The sequence below is a fragment of the Setaria italica genome, chromosome VIII, assembly GCF_000263155.2.
Source record: "Setaria italica strain Yugu1 chromosome VIII, Setaria_italica_v2.0, whole genome shotgun sequence".
Lineage (NCBI taxonomy): Eukaryota > Viridiplantae > Streptophyta > Magnoliopsida > Poales > Poaceae > Setaria > Setaria italica.
The window spans coordinates 27,457,827-27,468,935 of record NC_028457.1 but is presented as its reverse complement, the minus strand read 5'-3'; the positions used below and the strand labels follow the sequence as shown (position 1 = coordinate 27,468,935).

The 11,109-nt window shown below is 41.4% G+C and overlaps 1 pseudogene; it reads left to right on the top strand.

The window, feature by feature from the left end:
• LOC101760106 overlaps positions 1-11,109 on the top strand; it is a 24,550-nt pseudogene that overhangs the window by 5,115 nt on the left and 8,326 nt on the right.

The following is an 11,109-nucleotide window of genomic DNA, read 5'->3' as shown; positions in this document are numbered from 1 at the left end:
GACTATGTTGGAGAATATGAGGGCTGAGTAGAAGGGCTGTAAAAGAAAGGACGGTCTTCAGCAAAGGTCATATCACGTGAAATACGTATGCGACGAGAAGAAGGATTATAGCAACGGTAACCCTTATGTTCAGGACTATACCCAAGAAAAACACACTCAACAGATTGGGCAGTCAAATTTGTCTGCTCACGTGGAGCAAGTAAGACATAGCAAGTACATTGAAAAACATGAAGATGATCATACTTAGGTGGAATACCAAAGAGTACCTCACCTGGACAGAGGCCAGACAATTTTGAAGATGGTTGTCTATTGATGAGGTAGACTACAGTGGAAACGGCTTCACCTCAGAAATGAGATGGAACAAAAGATGAAATGAGAAGCGTACGAGCAGTCTCTATAAGATGACGGTGTTTGCGCTCGGCAACACCGTTCTGTGCATGAGCACCTGGACAGGAGAGCTGAGCAAGAGTACCCTCTGAGGTTAGAAACTGACGAAATTTAGCAGACAAGTACTCACCACCAGAATCAGAACGAAAAATTTTAATAGGAGTGGAAAACTGAGAGTAAACCATATGAGCAAAAGACTGATAAATGGAACACAACTGAGAACGATGTTTCATAAAATATATCCAAGTATAGCGAGAATGATCATCAATAAAAATGGCATAATATTTTTGACCGCCCTTTGTAGCAAAAGGAGCAGGTCCCCATACATCTGAATGAATAAGAGCAAAGTTGTATTTGTTTTCCAAGTTTGCAACCTTTACAATGAAAACTAGACTCAATGGAAGTAGGACCTAGACAATCTTTATTTATCAAGGTAGATAACCGAGACCCACACAAATGACCTAAATGATGATGCCACTTGGCGGAGGATGAAGTTGAAGATGAGGCAGTAGATGAGACGCGAGCTAAAGACTGAGGAAGATGCAAAGTATCAAAAACATAGAGGCTAGGTGAACCTCTACGGCGATGGCCAGTCCCAATCACAGTCCCTGTTCGACGATCCTGAATAAAACAAGCTGAGTCATCAAATCCAACAAAGCAATTTTGACCAGTAACTTGATTGACCGAGAGAAGATTCATAGACAATGTAGGTACAAAAGGGACATCAAGCACAGAAAAATGAGAGGTAGAAAGAGAGCCTTGATGAGTGATATAGCAAGATGTACCATCAACTGTATGGATAGAAGTACCATCAGTAACTGCCTTGCAATCAACAAGCTGGGACTGATCTGATGTCACATGAAAAGAAGCCCCTGAGTCAAGTACCCAAGAGGAGACCGGCACACCAACAGAAGAGGTAGCAGCGACAAACACTGCACCTTTTGGAGTGGGAGCAGTACCACGTCCACGACCAGTCCTAGCAGCTTGACGAGCACGAAACTCAGCCAGCTTCTCTGGATGCTGAGAGAAATAGTTGTCTGGAGAATGACCAGTCTTGCTACAGTGCTTACAAGGATCTGAAGAAGTACCTTAGGTGTACTGAACCTCTGAGAAGTTGCCAACACACCGTGAGATACTGACATAGATGCAACAGACATAGACCGAAGGCGAGTCTCTTCAACAATTAACTCAGACAAAGCACATGCTACGGTTAAGTTAGAAGAATCATGTAACAGTCTTTTACGAAGAGAATCAAATTATTCCCTTACTCCCATGACAAAGCGATATACAAAGAACTTCTCAATAAATTTGTGTGCTGGACACTGATCAGCAGCACAAGCACCTATCATGGAGGTCAAAGAACCTACCAGACGATCAAATGCTGAGTAGTAATCATCAATGGACATATCATTCTGCTCAATTGTTTGAGTTTGCTGCATGAGAGTATGTAGAAGGGCACCACTGTCCTGAAGAAATCTATCCTTCAGGGAAGACCAAATGGCTTTGGCTGTTTTAAACTTAGACAGACTCATAATCATAGACTGCTTAGTACTGTTGACCATGGCAGCCATCACTTTGCCATCACTAATATGCCAATCAGTGACTTCTTTAGCATTGCTACCATCAGGCTTAAGTGTAGGTGGATCATCAGTTAGATGAAAATAGAGACCAGTACCCTCAAAGCAGTTTCTACACAGAAAGCTCACTCAGGATAATTGTGACCATCTAGAGTGATGCTGATAACAATTGCATTTATCTGTGACATGTTGAAAAATAGAGGAACATATATCACCGTGGCTGGGTAGAGGAGCAGAGCAGTCGCAGCAAATGGTAGCACACCAGCAGCACACCGAGCACTGCAAGCAGATGGAGGAGCATATAAAGAACTACAGCCGATCCTCCAGATAGAGCACGAACCCACGACGTGTGGGCTGACGGACGATGACTCCGCTACGGGCGTGCCAAGATGAAGAGGCAGCATGATGCGTGGTGAAGGGGCTCCGCGACGGGCGGCATGATAGATGGCACGATGGACGGCGAAGCGGCGGCTCCGCGATGCGCGGACAACTGCTCAATCCCGCGTCAAGCAGGCAGAGCACGGGTTCGCGATGGGGACGGGCGGCGACCGCGACGGGGACGGGTGATGGAGGAGGAGCCGCAACGGGCGACAGAGAAGAGGCTGCGACGGGTAGCGGGGACAAGCCACGACTGGCGGCAGAGGAAGAACCACGACGAGCGGCGGGGAGGAGCCGCAACAGGTGGCAGAGGAGGAGTCGCAACGGCGGAGGGGAGGCCACTACAGGCGGCGGGCGGCGGGGGAAAAAATTGGATCTCGGGTGGACTAGATTAGACCTAATCCTAACCCTAAACCATACTCTGATTCCATGTTACTAACCTTGAATTTGAGGATAGTAAAAATATTAACAGTGGAGACATATATATAGAACATATGGGCCATGGGCCTATAGTATATGGGCCTTAACAGAACATACATAGGGTCACAGGCCAAGTACTATGACCACATCGGGCAAACTTCGCTTCATAAGTTGTGGACGGCAATTCATTATTCTTGGAAAGCATGTTCTTTACAATTTTTCAGTATCCCCTAAAATACCTTATCAGACACACTATTTTTTGCCTTCAATTGCATAATTTACAGTGTACTACCCAGCTTTTTATGCCCCTGCTTGCAATTTGGGTGCAACAATTTTTTGTGGTCATCTATCATACGCTGCAACTTTTCTGATTCCTTCTCAGTTTCACAGTCTTTCTGTGCATCCCCAAGAACCGGACCAAGATCATCCGTAGGGCCGTCTTCTACAAACTCTTCTTCGTCAGCCTCGCCCATTGTAGTATCTGCAAAAGCTTAGCCTACATACTAGTCCGGAATGTTGTTATCATCCTCCTCTTCTTCGTCGTCTTCCATTATAACCCCTCTTTCGCCGTGCTTGGTCCAAACCACATAGTTAGGCATTTCAACCAAAGTTTGTAGACTCAAAGTTCTTCTGTTCTACCATTATTTTAGGATTCTTGACTCCATGATGTCCACTATGGAGCGTCGATAGTCTTTACTGTATCTTTGTTGTCCTGTTCTAGAATTCTAGTTTTTTTATTTTTGTCGAACTAGTGAATGATACGAAGGTTGACTGGTGTAATTTTCATGTCACTCTAATTTATAGCAATGACCAAATTCTATTTCTTTGACCTACAATTTATTTAGCTCATGTTTAATGCAAGGACTAAAAATTAAAAACACATTTACTCTATGTTTTCCCATACCTAATATTGCAAGTTCTTTATCTAATATGAAACATATAGAACAAACAAGGTATCCATGAAATTATAGCTCAAAAACATGTATAAATAAAAAATCTCTCCATTTCTTTATCTAATCCTATAGCTCATTCTAAAAAACTCTATATTCTCTATCTCTAAAGCATAATAACAATAAATGAAGGGAGGATGAAGAAGCTAATCTTTACAACACTTTGGATGAGTGAAATCACCATGAAATTGATGAAAAAAAATCGAGCAGCACCTCCCTATGCTTGCCTCGCCATGGAGTAGAGAAGGAGCCCAAGCTCTCTGTTTGAGTGGCTCGGGCTCGAGAAGGAAGAAGGGAACTTTATAGGCAGAGCATTTAGTCCTTGTTGGTAACACCAACCGGGACTAAAGAGCGTCATGTAGTCCCGGTTGGAACTACCAATCGGGACTAAATGGTGGGCCTTTAGTCCCGGTTAGTGTTACCAACCAGGACTAAAAGCCCCCCCCACCCCCCTCCTGCGATTTCCTAGCAATTACAGTCGGGACTAAAAGGACTTCTTTAGTACAACCGGGACTAAAGGTCCCGTCGGAAGTGGCCGTTTGACCCGGGACTAAAGACCCTTTAGTCCGGGTCCAAAAACAACTGTGACTTAGGCTCTGTTTGTTTGAGCTTTTGCTTTTGGGCTTTTGGCTGGAAAGCTAGCTTTCTGAAAGCTGGCTTTTTGGTTGTTGATCTTTTGCTATTGGCTTTTGTAATAAATTTTTATCTTCTCAGCACACCAAATACTAGGAAAAGCTCGTCTCAGCCAGCTTTCCAGCTTTCTGTTCATTTCCTCATAAGCTAGCTTTCCAGCTTTCCGAAAGCCAGCCAACAGTTGGACTGTTTGTTTCAGCTTTCCAGCTTCTGGCTGCTAGAAGCTGGAAAGCGGACTCGAGAAGCTGAAATAAATAGGAACTTATTAGGTTGGATGGAAGATGAGTTGTCACCTCCTGTCATTGAGTAGGTTAAATGATTTGCCGCTGTATATCTCAAACAAGCTGACAAATAATTGAAATCCTTGGTTGCGGTATGTATGGTGCATTAATCTCAGGATATCTTGAGAGGCCTTAAGAGGAAGGGGCCTCATAGTGTAGGTCTTTTCACTACCTGAGTTGGAGGGTATTAGTTGCAATGATGTAAAGTATTCTGCAGATATAGGATGTATCTAGAGTAGATCGGACATATACCCGTTTGTCCATAAGCAAAACAAGTTGCTTTTGTTATATTAAATATTGCTGGAACCACAGGTTCCACTGTCTCAAATTGAAGGAAGACTGTCTGGGAATGAATTTACAATACTTAAAAACACTGATAAAAAAGGTTATGCAATTTGTGCCCACCTCATCTGGACTGTTGTGAATTTACAGTACTTAAAAACACTGACGAAAAACATTCTAGTCAAATTTAAACTAATAGGAATATTCTGGGAAGCATTCATTATAAAGGGAAGGGAAAATTAGTTTTGTAGCACTGAAATAACATGGATCAGAACACCTCCGATACAGAAGGTTTGCTATATACTGTTAAGTAGAAGAATAACAATGATTAATATTCCTTGATCAAATATACACCCTCTCTATTTCAGTAATCAACAATGATGGGAATAACATATAACCTTGAGAATCATTCAGTAGCTTTTATATTAACTCAATAATACCCAACAAATTAAACCCATATAAGTTAACTTGGGAGATCACTTCAATAAGCAACCATAAAAATTTGTTATGGATTACTTCATGTCACCAATACCATTTTAGTTACATATAAGTGGCATCCAAAAAGAAAAAAAAAATGTATACCTTGTTGCCCATTTCATTGATCACGTTGAGGTCATCATCCATGGAAGCTTCAATGACAGCAAAAGGAAGCGGATGAGAGAGTCCTGGAGGATTGGAGATGCCTGGATGAGATGCAGAGGCGCTTGCGATGGAAGAAGAAAGGCTGCTGTTGATTTGAGGGAGATGGTGGGAAGAAGCTGCGACCTTGCTCTGATGTTGTTGCTCCTGCATGGTGGGGGAAAAGGAGTAGAAAGGATTCAAGGCTGCTGCTACAGCTGTTGTTCTTTCGGTGGAAAAAGAATCAGTGGTTTTCCAATAATTTTGTCTCCTTGTGAGGATTACATAATGAATTGATGATTCAACGTCAATGTTCCTGTAGTTTCAGCTCCAAGTATAACTGTGCACATAATTTATGAGGGCCTCACATATATGTCTGGTATTTTCATTAGGTGGCACTACTCTCTTTGATGTCAAGTCTGGATGCAGTATCAATACAATAGGCTCTGAACCTCTGAATAAAAACCGCAGTTACAATCATGAAATTGGACCATTTGAGGCTGCTGTAATTTCCTTATTGTATCTAATGCGTCCTGATATGATGATGACTGCCAGAAAACATGGTGCATTTTATCTATACATTTACAACAACCTAATACTTGGTGCATTTTATCTATACAGGAGAACACATGGTGGCATCAGCAGCTGCCAGAAAAAGGATATTAGGATTCTGGCTTCAGATTTGTTGTTGGTAATTCCTTTCCTGCATAACTGATTTCTTCTCTTGCAGTGCTTGCTAGAGAGAGATATGATATGCATCTCTAACTCAACAGCATGTTTGCTAGAGAGATTTTTTGTTAGCAATGGTCTCCGAACTGATTTTTGTTCTTCTTTTCATGAACATGGCAGGACTAGATGTGCTTCTTTTTTACTATATTGATATTTCACCTCTTCAGTATATTCTGTTTAACATTGCCATTGATCATTGCATCCATATTGATATTTCACCTCTTCAGTATATTCTGTTTAACATTGCCATTGATCATTGCATCCATGCCCGCTGTCTTATCTTCCATAAAACAATTGCTGATTTGGAAATTATGAAAAAAATGATCTGGTCTTATCCTGGGGGCAACTAACTAGATAATTTGTGAGCATTTATTTTCTTTATGATATGACCACTACCCATTTCTGGCAGTTGATTGGCATATACCAAGCCTATCTTTTTTCTTGTTCCTGTATAACATAAGTTGTCATCTATTTTGATCATTTTCTTTCCTTACTGCAGATGCTTTCACAGCTAAACTGGGAAATGGCCATGCAATGTTCAGACAAGTCATAATTCAGTACTTCATGGACTTCTTTAGGTGAAATGTCTATTTTGCATTCTTTTCATTTGTTTTTCTTATTTGCCACAATTGAGGAGAAAGATTAGTTAGAACTTCAATACCACGGAAGCGGCATCTTTTTTTCTTGCTGCACTGAAAATTCTTTTAGCATTCAGAGATCGCACTTGCACTCACTACCGTACTTCAGTTTGCCAACTTCTGATTGATTTGGCAAAATGCCTGTGACGTCAATTGATTGAACTTCTCTTCATTATGTTTTGTGCGTATTCATGACAAAGCTAGGAGTGTCTCAATTGTCATCAAATTTACATTGGTAGTGCTACAGCAAAGACATGCCGAATTATGTGCAGCAGCAAGCTGTCGTCGTCAGTCACTCTAGGTGACATTATAATATATGCAGGAAGCCGATTTCAATTATATGAGTTCGGTTGTAGACTGTCAACATCTGTAGGTTATACAATTTTATTTTTATTTGAGATACTAAAATGACTAGAACATATTTCAAAAGAAAAAGGATCATTGTTTTGGTGGGTACCATGCTGTAGTACTATTCTTTTGATTCGTTTCTGAATTTTATCTAAGGCTATTGATTACAGTTCTCTGAACTTGGCAGGCACATCACCTCTATTACTTCTGCGCTGGGAGATGACTACTTGAGCGTGCAAAAGCACTAGCTGCTTTGATGTTTGTCAGGAGATGCAGATACTACTTGGCCTGTTCAAGAGATGCAGATACTACTTGGTTGTGAGCAGCAATAATACTTACAGTACTGTTTCTATGAAACTTTGTTGCCACTCAGTCACTCACTGGTTTAGTTTCTACACTATGCACTGTTTGTCTGAAGTCCACAATTTTGAGCACCATCATGATGATGAAATCAACTGCATAAGAGCATCATTGCTTCAATTTCTTATCATTAGAGGAGGATTACATGGAAATAATCCAAGAGCTGCAGGTAGGTATTAGACAATCAGATTATTTTATCAAACACCAAGGTTTGTCATATCCAAACATGATTGAACCTTACAAACTGTCCGAATATCATAATATCTGAAAGATAAGAGCTGCATCAGGCCTGTCGAGGTGTAACTAAAGGCACAAGGGCAACAAGCTACACCTGAAATGATGCCAGATCAAACTGACCCTCTCCTTTTTTTATTAACTATAAAGCATTGTACTGAAATATTGTGTCTGGTTGCTAATAACCTTTTTCAATGCAGGTTGTCAAAGAGTTCTTGTTTGCTAGGTACTTCTACAACACTTCAAGTTGTTTGTTCATGGATTTTTTTGGGTGTTTAAAATACAGGTGACAAGCTTTGGATTTTCTACAACACTTCAAGTTGTTTCTCTTGCTCTTTCAGCAAGCTGAAAAGCTCCCAGGCTCTTTGGTTGTGAGATAGGTGCAGACCCATGTAATCTGTATTTTTGCATATTAATTTTATCAAAGTTGATATGGGAGACAGTCTTATTTCATTTAGAATATTATTCAAAAACATTATTAGCTTGACACCACATCATAGTCAAATAAGTCTAGAGATAGTAATAGTGCGTTCTACTTTCATTGCTATATATCCCTAGCCAAGTTAATTTCTTGACTATGTGTGTGCAGCTCGAGGGATTTTCTCCTCATCTGTTTGTGCTCTCCAGTGACCCCAATGCACAGCTGCAGGCCATGCCATGTATAGTTCAGGAAGCTGCTCTTCATCTGTGAGATTCAGATCTTATGTGCTGTTAGCGTTATTGGCTGGATAGAGATTATGGGGGTAAGATTTGGGTAGTTTATCTGAGTAGTATTAGGCCATAGTCATTTTTCATCTGCTTAAGCCAAAGTCATACTAGAAAGCTGTTTGGATCTAATTGTTTTGGGTGAGAACTTGTGACTAGCGTGTACGGATCTTCGTGTGACATATATGAAATTTAGTAATCTAACTTTGACGCAAGTTGTTTTATTTGCAAAACAGTTATTTACCAGCTTTGTTCTTTGGCAGGCTGCACATAAGTCTGCCACCAAAACTCACTACGGAAACAGTAAAGTTGCCGAGTGTTTTATGTTCGCCGAGTGCATTATCTCAGGCACTTGGCAAAGGCGGTGTTTGCCGAGTGTTTCCGTGAAAACACTCGGCAAACATTATACACTCGGCGAAAATCCTATTTGCCGAGTGTCAAAAAAAAATATTCGGCAAACAACTGACACTCGGCAACTCTTAACCACGTGACCGGCACGTGTGTCGTCCGTTAGGGGGTGTGCCGGACGTTAGTTGTTTGCCGAGTGTCCGCCGTCGACACTCAGCAAAGATGAAGATTTACCGAGTGTTTAATGGGACACTCGGCAAATACTAAATAGTTGCCGAGTGTTTTATGGGGCACTCGGCAAACATGAAGGTTTGCCGAGTGTTTTTTTGCGACACTCGGCAAAAACAAAATAATTTTTCCCTCCTCCACCCTCCAAACTTTTTGTACTCCCTACGTATGACATTTGGTACTGCATGTTAGAAGGTGGTCTATTTCTTGGCCTGTTTGCTATATTTAATGAATTAATTTCATTTAGAGTAATTTGTTGATTTAAGTCAAATTTGAACTGCAAGTGATTGGAATAATGGAATAATATGAGTGGAAAAATCATATTCATGTTAATGAGTCCGAATTGAGGTCTCATCCAGGAAATGAAAAGAAATTTCGAACATTTTGTTAAGAAAACACGACCACGAACGTGTGGTCGAATGATTTTTTAATTCTCAAAAATACAAACGAAGTTTGAAAATCACGACATTTGCCAAGATGCTATGATTTCATATGTGGAGGCTGTGGTAAAAAATTGAGAAGGTTTCGCACAAATTTTGACATATGATGCTTAGAAATCGAAGCATCTTCAGAGAGGATTCGTAGAAGTTGGAAGGATCCGGTAAGATTTTGAGTCGAATCGATACTTGAATTTGTCATTGAGTTCAAAAAAAAATTTTATAGGCCATACACAACATAGATTGGTTCATGTCAAATTTTGGGAATTTTTCGGATCCGTTTGATAATTTTTATTTATTAATTGCAATTATATAAATTTAATAGATATAAATTCAATATGAGCTATAAATCCATGAAATAATGGAATAATATTAGTAAAAAAATGAAATTCGCATTGTTTAGTGAATTTGACTAGGTTTTTGCAAAGTTTACAGACTTTAAATTACTAAAACATATTAGTGAAAGTTTACACATGAAATATAAGTGTACTTTGCCGAGTGTCGTATCGAGGCACTCGGCAAAGCAGTGCTTTGCCGAGTGTCAAGCCTAGGACACTCGGCAAACATTTCCACGGGTCCACTTCCCAGCGACGGTACCGTTCGAAAATGCGAACAAAAAATAAAAAAGACCTCTGCCGAGTGCCCGCGATCTAGCACTCGGCAAAGCCTGGAAAATTCGGAAAAAAAAATAAAAAAGGCCTTTGCCGAGTGCCCGCGATCTAGCACTCGGCAAAGCCTGGAAATTAATCCGGCCCACCCCCACCCTAACTCACGCACACACACACACCCACACCCACACACCCACACGCGCCGCCCGCCCCCCCCCCCTCCCGCCGGCGCACTCCGCCCGCCCCACCGGCAGCGCCCCAGCCCCCGGCGTCGCGCCCCCGGCCCCGGCGTGCCCCGCCCATCCCCTCGCCCCTCTCGGCCAGTGCCCCTCACCTCTCTTCCGGTAATTCTTCAATCTTTGTTCTTCAAGTTAGAAAATTGAAATTAGAAATTAGAAAAGGTAGAGAGGTGGTAGGATGAATTAGAAATTAGAAAAGGATAGGAAATAATGTTTGACTTGGCAATTTAAGGTATAAGAACTGTACGTGGATGTCGGCCATCGTGCCGTTGCGTTGTTGTAGATGTGATTGTCGGCCATTGAGCCGTTTTATTTGATGCAGGTTATGGAAACCTCCCCATGCAGGGGAGGTGCTGTCAAAATTTTAACTTGACAGTAGTATGTTTTTTTTGCAGGAGAGCCTACGTTACCGTCCTCGAGTCGTCACTTTGCAGGATAGCAAGGTGAGGCATCCTACACCTCTCTTTCCGTATGATGTCCGTATATCACATAACCTAGTTAGGTGTCTCCCGTTCGAAAGAGATACGGTTGGAAATATGCAGATCTTTGCATATCTATAACCGTATCTGTTTCGAATTGTCCACATTTTTTGGACAGCCCGAGGATGTGTATGTGGGTTTAGTATCCATGGTCTATTCCGATCCGAGATAGAGTTTCGACAGCACCTCCTTGTTGTTCTCCGGATACACAATCTCCCATCAAGGACGTG